Source organism: Zingiber officinale, chromosome 6A (assembly GCF_018446385.1).
Source record: "Zingiber officinale cultivar Zhangliang chromosome 6A, Zo_v1.1, whole genome shotgun sequence".
In the NCBI taxonomy this organism is placed as follows: domain Eukaryota; kingdom Viridiplantae; phylum Streptophyta; class Magnoliopsida; order Zingiberales; family Zingiberaceae; genus Zingiber; species Zingiber officinale.
The window spans coordinates 132,354,535-132,366,090 of NC_055997.1; positions in this window are offsets into that span (position 1 = coordinate 132,354,535).

The following is an 11,556-nucleotide window of genomic DNA, read 5'->3' on the forward strand; positions in this document are numbered from 1 at the left end:
ACAATCTAATTTGTAAAAATTCTTTCGGCAATGTGCAAGATTCGTTTGAAAGAATATTTTGTGATAAAAATTCTAATTTGCAGGAATTTATTAATAAAAGATTTCTTAATCCGAAACACTTTTTCGATGACTCAATTTCTAAATCGCAAAACTCTTTCGAGAAAGTAATTTGTAATTCGAAAAAGTATTCGAAGAAAGTTTTCGACAACACTTTTAGTTTGCATACTTCTTTCGAATAAATGTTTTGCAATTTACAAAAGTTTTTCGATAAAATTTCTAACTTGCAAAATTCTTTAAATAATATTTTTGATTTACAAGACAGGTTTGACAATTGATTTTCTAATTCGAAAAATTCTTTCGATGATTCAATTTCTGATTCGAAAGACTCCTTAGGCAATTTTTCGATTGAATCATTTAATTGATCAGAAGATGAAGACCATACTTGACTTAGGTTCTCCCCCTGTTAAATTAATTTCTTCCGAAGATTCTCCCCCTTCATCGATCTCGGGATGTACTTCTGCTGTTGGGGCTGTCTTGGTAATTTCTTCCGTCTCGGATTCTTCTGATGACGGCTCGATGTCTATTGAGGAGACGACTTCAACCAGTTCTTCGTAGAGCATTAAGAACTTTTCCCAAAGTTCTTTCGTGCTTTTGTACTCTCCGACTCTGTCGAAGTCTTTAGTTGGTATTGCGCTTAGAATGTGAAACTCTGCTCGCCATGGACTCTTCACGTTGCTTCTCGTTCCAGAGGCGTATGCCGATTTTCTCTCCGTTCGTGTCTTTCGGTGCTTCATAACCTGTTTTCATTATTAGAGAAATACCAATATCAGAGTTGAGAAATACCTTCATTTGTTGCTTCCATGAAGAAAGCTCCCCCTCGAATGTTGGTGGGTAGTCATTAGCTCCGGCCATTGTTGCTTCAGACGGCGGTTAGTCCTTCTGAGGCGTACTCGACTCTGATACCACTTGTATGACCGTTGGGCCGGCTAGAAGGGTTGGTAAATAACCTGTCAATTAAAAACAAACAACCCTTCCTCGAACGATTAAGCTAACACTTGTAAAATGAATTAAGCAGATAAATAAAAGCATAAAAGAAAAGACGAGGCACCAGATGTTTACTTGGTTACAACCGATGTGGTTGTTAATCCAAGGAAGATTAAGCTCAAAAACTCCTTCAGGCGGAGAAGCCTCTTACAGCGTTTAGGCACAGAAAATAGAAGCTTAACTACAACTAAAGCATACAAGTGTTTGGAAATAGAATGATCGTAATTGTTGGCTCTCGACCAAGGCTATATTTATAGCCTTGGTAGGCGCCTGGAAGGGTTCCGGGCCTGGGGAGATAAAATCCCCAACGGTTGGATCGAGTCAGCTCGATCCGATCTCCGGGCGCCGGAGCCAAAAGTCAACCCCTGACTTTTGGTCCGTCTTCTCCTGCTCACCGCCCGTCCGGTCTTTCGCTCGGCCCACTTGCTTGGGTGATCTCGACATCCGGAATAGGCTCATCCGAACCCATCTTTCGGTCTTCTCGAGCGTGCTTCCTCCCGGCTTCTCTTGCCGCGTGTCCCTTCTCGCCCACCAACAGACTCATCCAGAACTGCCCCTCGGTCGCACCCGTGCCGACCTTCGCTAGCTGCGTCTCTTGCTCCCCGAGCAATCTTCCGCTCCGGCTTTCGTACCTCGGAACCACCGCGCGCACTTCCTTCTCGTCCGCCGGTGTACTCTTCCGCAGCACCTCGTCCCTCGGACGCACAGCGTGCCGTCCTTCTCGCTAGCTGCGTCTTCCGCTCGAGTACCTGTGCTCTTAAGCTCCTGCACACTTAGACACAAGGTTAGAAACAACGCAGGACCTAACTTAACTTGTTGATCACACCAAAACAACCTTGGGGTTCCAACAATTTCTCCACCCACAAGGAGCTACTTGAGCTTGCCATAGTTTTCTAAGGAGTCATCCACCGATGGATCAAAATCGTCCATCTTACGGGCAGCCGTGGAGTAGGAACCCTAATATCCGAACTACGTTACATAAACATGTCATTGGGGTTGTGTTTCTTATCTTTGTATTGCTTAGGATTTAGCTTCCTTGTTAGTATTTTATTTTGTATTTCCCCTGCGTACTAACGAGTGTAGGAAGCGACGATTTGGGTGATAGGCTATTCACCCCCTCTAGTCAGGCATCAAGGTCCCAACAATTGGTATCAGAGCGGGTCGTTCTTCTATAGACTAATCACCAAGGGAGCAAAGAGCTAGAGGAAGATGGAGTGTGAAGGTCCGCTAGGATGGGATATTCAAATCTCACCTCTATATGATCGAGAAGACTTCGAGTATTGGAGGAAGCGTTCGAAGACTTGGTTCCAAATGGATTGGGACCATTAGACCGCATTATAAGATCCTTTCAAAGCTTCAACGGACAAGAAAGGAAAACGCCTCCGACCTCAATATTGGACTAAGGAGAAAAGGAAGCAATCAAAGGCGGATAAAGAGGTAACGAAAATTCTATTAAATTTATTATCTCCTAACATTTTGTTGAGTGTAGGTAATTATGAGAACACAAGTGATCTTTGGAAAAATATCATTGTATTCCATGAAGATCCTACAAAACTCCAAGGAGTGGAGGAGCCCAAGGAGAAGGGCTCATTGGTTCAAGAGGAGAAGGACCAATCGGATGTTGACATATGTTCAACATCTGAGGAGGAGAAGGAAGATGAGGAAGTGTCATCCATATCTTCAAGGGAGGAGGATGTCGAATCATCCACATCTTCGAAGGAAAAAAAAGAAGAGCAATCCAAGGAAGAGGAGGTCTTAGAAGCTCAACCTTCAACCATGCCCACCAAGAAGAGCACTAAAGCCCACATCAAATGCTCTGAGTGTCGTGAGATGGGACACCACAAGAGTAGGTGTCTTTCACTCAAGAAGATAAATGAGAAAAACTCTAAATCCGGTAAAGTTCTTTTGAAGACTAACATAGATTGTAGGGATGGTGCTAAGGAGAAGAGGCACATTCAATGCTTTACATGTAGTGAGTTAGGCCACTATCACACGAAGTGGCCAAGGAGAGGAGAGCTCAAGAAATTGGCACACTTAAAGAAATGGGAGAAGAAGGGGAGCTCAAGTCAAAGGAGAGCTCCAAAGGTAAAAAGGAAGGTAATCCCTAATTTGAAGTTTAATCCAATTTCAAATTCCTTCGTGCTTATTAGGAATAATGGAAATTATGTATCCATGCATAATTATGGATTTAGGTATAATGATAGGAATAGATTTAACACGGTAGATAACCCTAGGAAATCAAACACTAAGGTTAGACCTAAAAAGAAACAACCTACCTTGCCTAAGGAGAGGAAGGTGGTTGAAAACCCAGACATCAATGCCAAAAAGGGGAGACATATGCCTAGGAAGGGTAGGTCTAGGAATGCAAAGGTGGACATGTTGATTCTAGGGTTAGAACCCTAGAATTGGAAAATCAAACCTTGAAAGAAAGACTTAAGGAAATAGAGAAAGTCCTAGATAGGTTCATTATTGGATTAGAGAACTTGATATGTGTTTGGATGGTCAAAGACCCAAAAATATCAAATTGGGTCCCTCCAAGACCAAAAGGAGATCAAGTGCTAGGGTAGCTCATGCATGACATTAATAAGAGAGGAGTGACCAAGGACAAGAGAGTGTCATCCAAAACCAATGAGAAGAAATATGCTAGGGTTGCATATAATTATGATAAGGATGAGGTGTCCAAGGTTAAGGACAAGAATAAATTAACCAAAGACAAAGTGTCTAAGGTTAAGAAAGTCTAGTTTGTAGGCCAAGTGTCACCCGAGATGCACGAAGTAGCCTAGTCATAGTGAATGAGTCACCTAGGGAGATGGCTAAGGATAAAAGCTCTAGGGGGAGCTCAAAGAGTCTTTAGGACATATGATAAATGGATCTCAAGCGGACCATGCTTGGGACTCAAGATGGGTCATCAAATGTGCCAAAGTGATATAGAAATGGATTTGAGTCTCAAATATAAGAAATTGGCACAATTGAGTTGTGATTCATGCATGAAATCTGAAATGATATTCATATTACATGAAAATTGGTTTTAGATGTATAGATGTCATATAAACTAATGCAAGGGATGCATTGTGGTTTAGTGTGGCAGATACATTAAGAGGAAGTCAAAACTAAGACTTTAGGTTAAGATTCAATTAAACCATTTAGATAGTTTTAAATTTTGTGTCAATCTTGGGATCCGTAATCAATATATTTTTTCAAGTGGACATTGGTAAAATATACCTCTTCATAAAATTTAGAATTTTTTAGAGGTCTGTGGAATTTTTGGTGCATTTATGAAGTTGAGCCAAAAATATTATTTTTGGCTAAAATAGTGTACCAGCTGACTGATACAATTACCAATCGATTGATAACACTGTTCACGAGCACAGAATATCTCTGTGAGCTCGTTTTAAAGTGAGCAGTTGACTGATACAGTCTAAAAATGTGTTTTAGCAATAAGAAATGACCAAAAGGATGATGAACGTGTATGTAATCTTATGGGAGATTAATACATGATGTTTATGATCATTAGAGGTTAAAGAGTCCAATAATTGGGTATTATTGGAGCTCTTTTTGATATATGACTGATATGGGTTGTGATAAGAGGATCCCTTTTTGGAGAGGAGAAGGGGAGAAGGAGGAACGAGGATGAGGAAGGCTGGAAAGGACGAGAGGAGAGGTCGCTCGAAAAAGGGGTAGGTCGGGTGTGACATACCAACCTATCATGATAGACCGACCGAGCATGTAAAACTAACCGAGCAGGTAGTACCGATCGAGCGTGTAGGACCGGCTGAAAAGACCGACCAAGTAGGCCCGGTCGGTCAGATATAAAGGATCAATCTGATGTAACGAAAGTATAACTTTGGGTGGTCTGAGACATAGTAGGGTCGTTCAAGTACATGAGTTTGGTAAGTAAAGACCGGTCGAGCAGAGGTACTCGACCGGGTTTATATGACCAACCCAACATAGAGAGGCGACCGAATGTAAAAGTTCTTGACCTTGTACACAATAGACAAAGATTGAACGAACGAAATATACCGATCAAGCCTATAAGCCTGGCGGGTAAAGGCTGACCGAGTTCTATAGATTGGAAGAACATAAATACATTTGGTCTCATGTAACCCTTGACCTACAGCTGGTTGAAGGAAGGATCATCGGATAAAGTTGCCTCTACAGACTCAACTGGATTATTTTAGTCAATGATGTAGGGTCGGACGTGCTCAAAAGATCGGCCAAGCATAAGAGTTTGGTAAACAAAGACCGGTCGAGTATAAGAGACCGATCGAAAGTAGAAACACTTAACATTAAGCTATCTTGAAGGCCTATATACACCCGACTAATTAGTCTCGGTCGATACGGTAGGGTCAACCGAATAGACAGGTCGAGCGTAGAGACGTTTAACAGCATACGATCGAATAAAGGAAGAGTTAAAGGGCAAAGACATCTTCATACGTCTGACCGATCAATCTTGGTCAGTAGGCTATGATCGCCCAGCTTTAATAGACAGGTAGAGTATGAGAAGTAAATTGAGCGTAAAGGTCTTCAACCTTACATTGTTTTTGGCATATTTATAATGAAGTCTTGGTCGGGTATAAGTAGTCGATCGAGTATAGAACTAAAACTAGTATGGACAGAATATATTCCACATATGTGCCAAGTAAGTTTATGTGACTGACTAGGCATATGTAACAAGTGAATAATAACAAGTGAACCATAATAATATACAATCATATGACAGCTTAATCAATTTGGTGGTAAATATCTTCTAGAATTCTCCGTAGGTATGCTAAACAACAAACAAGGTACATCTGGGGTAAGAAAAAGATTCCTTAAACTATTATTATTGCAGTTCTAGCTTACGTCATCTCTTAACAAACTTTAACAAATCGGGGTTCACCTCATGACTGTGGAGGTTAGATGAGGTGGAATAAAAAGAGGAATCCTCTCCACTGGCAAGGTACGCAAACATACGCATTGCATCCAAATCAAACCCTAATTTTCAGACAGCTTCTTCTTTTTCTTCTTCTTCCTCTTGCCGAAGACTAACTTGAGCATCAGAAGGCCTAGCTAGAGATTCTCACCCCGGTCTTAGGTTACTAATGCTTTGTCAATTAGTCTCATTGTGTGTAGGGAGACCAAATCACATCATCCACCGATCGTCGAAGTTCTGCTGATCCCTGGAGTCATCTCATTAGAGTTCCATTCTGCAAGGTATCATCCAGAAGGTCCGCTGTGATTTTCTCGGATCCTCTCCTATTCATCAGTATCAGAAGCCGTCATCATCCACCGCCATCCAGTGCTCCATCTCGCAAGCTTTCAGACAGTATCAATGGCAAAAGGAGAGAAGTGTTGGGTTTAAGTGAGAAACTTACACACCCTAGTAAGAAAACCTAGCTCAAGGGAGAGCTTAGGTGAAGGGGGAGCAATTGCTCACTTGTTGGCAAAGCGGGAGAAGTTTAACTTTATGGGAAATCCTAACTCAAGGGGTAGCTCAGGTGAAGGGGAAGCCTGGGGTTAGGTTTCATAACTTATGCATGAGTAGATATGCATGTTTATTTCCATTGTTATTGTATTTATGTTTCCCTAAGTTAAACGGGCTGCCAAATATCAAAAAGGGGAAGATTGTTGGAGCAATGTAGGTGCCCTAGGTTTTGATATTTGGGCAAAGGTTTAAGTTAAGTTTATTGTTATATTTGACATGTGATCATGTCCGAAGATCATGGAGACAGAAAGTTGGGGATGTGACTGCTGCGTTGACTAGATGTAGACCACGCTTTGATTTACAAACACAACAAATGTTAGTGTCGAGCCAGGGAAGGGGTCCCTGGCGTTGGCTCTCCGACGCTCAAGTCAGTCACCGACACGAAGAAGAAGACGGAACAACAGTGGCACAAGCGTAAATAGTGAATAATGCGTACCTCCGTCAGTGTATGGATCCCCTTTTATAAAATGCCTGGGTGGGCGACGTGCACACTTTTCGAGATATGAGCACGTTCTCCTATTGGTCACGAACACGTTCTCCAATTGGTCTTGGACACGTTCACCAATTGGTGGTGGGCACGTCTATTGGAGCAATCTAGATGCCCTAGGTTTTGATGTTTGGGCAAAGGTTTAAGTTATATTTATTGTTGTATTTGATATACATTGTGAGTGTGCAGGATATAGGTACAACGAGGAAAATCTAAGTGTGATCTTGGCAAAGGAGAAAAGTCCAAGGATGAGTTTTGGCGGTGTAAGTCCAAGTATGTAGTCTTGGCAACGTAAGTCCAAGTGTGACTTGGCAATGAATGAAGTCCCGGAGGTGGGAAGCCTCTTGGCAAAGGAAGACCCGACAACAAGGACAAGGTCGAAGGAAGCTCCAGAAGGCAAGACGTGAAGGATGGGAAGACATCCGAGGGACGCGAGGCTGATGGAGGAGGCTAGAAAGCTAGGTCTAGGTTGGTCGGGCGACGACGAGTGCTGAGTGATTGTACTCAGGGCAAAATCTTATGTTTTTTAAGATTTACTGTAGCAGTACTGAAGCGACATTGTAGCAGCATTGTAGCTATACTGTTACGACACTGTAGTAGTATTGTAGCAGTCGACTGGTTACTGTAACAGTCGACTGGTATACTGTATCAGTCGACTGGTAGCCGACCGTTGGGTAACAGTCGGCTTCACTTGAAGGACTAGTTGACTGATGCATACACCAGTCGACTGGTAATGAGAAAATAACTTAGTGTTTTCCTCTCGAGCTTTATTTAATAGAGCTCGGGGTACTTGGGCATGGTTGACGAAATAGAGGTGGTTAACCCCTATTAGTAATCTTCCAAAACCTCCAAGCTCTTCTTGCGATCTAAGAGTATTTGGATCAAGGTTGTGGTGAGGTTTCTCCACCGAGAAGGAGGTTTGAGCTAACCGGAGGTTTCCGGGGAGTCATCCACCGACGGATCGGGATAGTCCACCTTACGGACAGCCATGGAGTAGGAGCCCTAATCTTCGAACCACGTAAACGCCTTGTGTTACAGTTTGTTTTGTATTTTCTTATTGTCTATAAGGTTTAGCTTTCTTCTTGTTAGTTTGTATTTTGTTTTCCGCTATGTACTAACAAGTGTAGGAAGTGACAATTTGGGTGAGACGCTATTCACGTGTGGTGAGTGGGGATACTACCACACAAAGTGCCCAAGGAGAGGAGAGCTCAAGAAATTGGCGCACTTGAAGAAGTGGGAGAAGAAGAGAGTTTCAAAAATAAGGGAGGTAAACCCTAATTTGAATTCAAGTTTAAATTTAAATTCTTCCATGCATGCTAGAAATAATTTTCATTATTTACCCAAGCATAATCATGGATTTAAATATAATGATAGGAATAGGGTTAATATACGAGATAACCCTAGGAGACCTATTCATGCTAAATCTAGTAAGAGTAGATCTAATAAGACCCAAACTACTTTGCCAAAGGGAAAGAAAGTAGGTGAAAACCTAAGCATTAATCCCAAGAAAGGGAGACATATGCCTAGGAAGGTGGGTAGGTCTAGGGATGTCCAAGGTGGACATGTTGAGTCTAGGGTTAGAACCTTAGAGTTGGAAAATCAAGTCTTGAAGTCAAAGCTTATGGAAAAATTTCTAGAAAGGTTCATTATTGGATCTAAAGGACTTGACATGTATTTGGGTGGTCAAAGACCCAAAAATGTCAAATTAGGTCCCTCCAAGACCAAAAGGAGGTTAAATGCTAAGGTAGCACATGACATTGGTAAGGGAGGTGTGACCAAGGACATGGGGGAGTCATCCAAGGTCAATAAGAAGGAATATGCTAGGATGATATAAAATTATGGCAAGGATGAGGTGTCCAAGGTGAAGGACAAGAAGAAACTAACCAAAGACAAGGTGTCTAAGGTTAAAAAGGTGAATTTTGTAGGCCAAGTGTCACTCGAGGTGCACCGAAGTGACCTAACCACAGTAGATGAGTCACCTAGGGAGGTGGATAAGATTAAGAGCTCAAGGGGGAGCTCAAAGAGTATTTGGGACATATGATAAATGATCTCAAGTGAACCAATATGTGCCAAAGGGATTAGAGATGGATTTGAGTCTCTACTGTAGTTGGTTGGCACAATTGGGTTAAGTTTCATGCATGAAAATATGACATTGGGGTCATATTACATGAAAATTAGTTTTTGATGTATAGATACCATATACCCCCATGCTAGGGAAGTATTGTGGTTTAGTATGGGCAGATACATCAAGAAGAATCCAAAAGTAGGACTTTAGGTCAAGAGTTCAATTGAACCATTTAGATAGTTTTGAATTTTATGTTATTCTTGAGATCTGTGATAAATATATTTTTCCCAAGTAGACAAGGTTAAAATAGACTTCTCCACAAAATTTTAGAATTTTTGGAGGTTCGTAGAATTCTGGTGCATTTCTGAAATTGGTCAGAAAAGGTTGATTTTTATAGAAATATGATATCAGTCGACTAGTGCAGATACCAGTCGACTGGTAATAGTATTTTTGAGCACAGAATGTCTCTGTAAGCTCATTTTAATGAGGGCAGTCGACTGGTGTCGATACCAGTCGACTGGTAACAGTATAATTCGAACATAGAGGGCTCTGTGAGTTGAAATCTAAGGGGGCAGTCGACTGATACCTAGTGCAGTCGGCTGATACCAGGTTGGAAGTATTTTTTAGCATTAGAAAGTGACCAAAAGGATGATTAACATGTATGTAATCTTATGAGGGATTAATGCATGATGTTTATGGTCATTAGAGGTCAAAGAGTCCAATAATTAGGAGATTGTTGGATCTCTTTTTGATGTATGGTAAAGGGGGAGAAGTTTAGATTTAAGTGAGAAACCTACACACCTTTGCAAGAAATCCTAGCTCAAGGGGGAGCTTAGGTGAAGGGGGAGCGATTGCTCATTTATTAGCAAAGGGGGAAAAGTTTATCTTTGTAGGAAATCCTAGCTCAAGGGGAAGCTTAGGTTAAGAGAGAGCCTAGGAATTTAGGTTTTATTATTTATGCATGAGCTGATTTACATATTTATTTGCATTGTTATTGCATTTATGTTTCCCTAACTTAAATGGGTTATCAAACATCAAAAAGAGGGAGATTCTTGGAGCAAATTAGGTGTCCTAGGTTTTGATGTTTGGGCAAAGGTTTAAGTTAGATTTATTGTTGTATTTGATATGCATTGTGAGTGTGCAGGATACAGGTACAACAAAGAAAATCTAAGTGTGATATTGGCAAAAGAGAAAAGTCCAAGGATGAGTCTTGGCGGTGTAAGTCCAAATATGTAGTCTTGACAACGTAAGTCCAAGTGTGACTTGACAATGGATGAAGTCCCGGAGGTGAAGAGCCTCTTGGCAAAGGAAGGCCCAACAACAAGGACAAGACCGAAGGAAGCTCCAGAAGGTAAGACGTGAAGGATGGGGAGACATCCGAGGGGCGCGAGGCTGATGGAGGAGGCTAGAAGGCTAGGTCTAAATTGGTCGGGTGAGGAGGAGTGCTGAGTGATTGTACTCAGGGCAAAATCCTTTGTTTTTTAGGATTTACTGTAACAGTACTGAAGCGACACTGTAGCAGTATTGTAGCGATAGTGTTACGACACTGTAGTAGTCGGCTGATATACTGTAGCAGTCGATTAATATACTGTATCAGTCGACTGGTAGTCGACCGTTGGGTAATGGTCGGATTCACTTGAAGGACCAGTCGACTGGTGATACACCAGTTGACTGGTAGTAGAAAAACAACTTAGTGTTTTCCTCTCGAGCTCTATTTAATAGAGCTCGGGGTGCTTGGGCATGGTTGACGAAATAGATGTGGTTAACCCCTATTAGTAGTCTTCCAAAGCCTCCAAGCTCTTCCTGCGATCTAAGAGTATTTGGATCAAGGTTGTGGTGAGGTTTCTCCACCGAGAAGGAAGTTTGAGCTAGCCGGAGGTTTTCGAAGAGTCATCCACCGACGAATCGGGATAGTCCACCTTACGGACAGCCGTGGAGTAGGAGCCCTAATCTCCGAACCACGTAAACGCCTTGTGTTACAATTTGTTTTGTATTTTCCTATTGTCTATAGGGTTTAACTTTCTTCTTGTTGGTTTATATTTTATTTTCCGCTGCATACTAACAAGTGTAAGAAGTGATAATTTGGGTGAGACGATATTCACCCCCCCTCTAGCTGCGTCAAGGTCCCAACAACGCCCTCCTATTTATCGTCGTACAATCCACTTGTTGACCATGTCACATGTCGGCGACACTATCTCCCAAAAGGATATTCCAAGATAGGTCAGCGATCTCGCTGATTGGCCGAGCGAGATAGCTGCTCAGCTCAGTACTCCTTCGCTTGGCCAAGTATTTCTCCGCTCGGTCAGACTCAGCTACTCTTCCGTACGACAACGAGTCTTGATAATATGTTCTCACTCGACCGGTATGACGCTCCGGTCATCTCAACGCTCCTATGCTCTGTAACGAACTTATGATGGTCTTGGCCCACGGGCGTGTAGGATCGAAAAGAATTTAGATATCTCCACAATAGCATGATATTGTCCACTTTGGGCATAG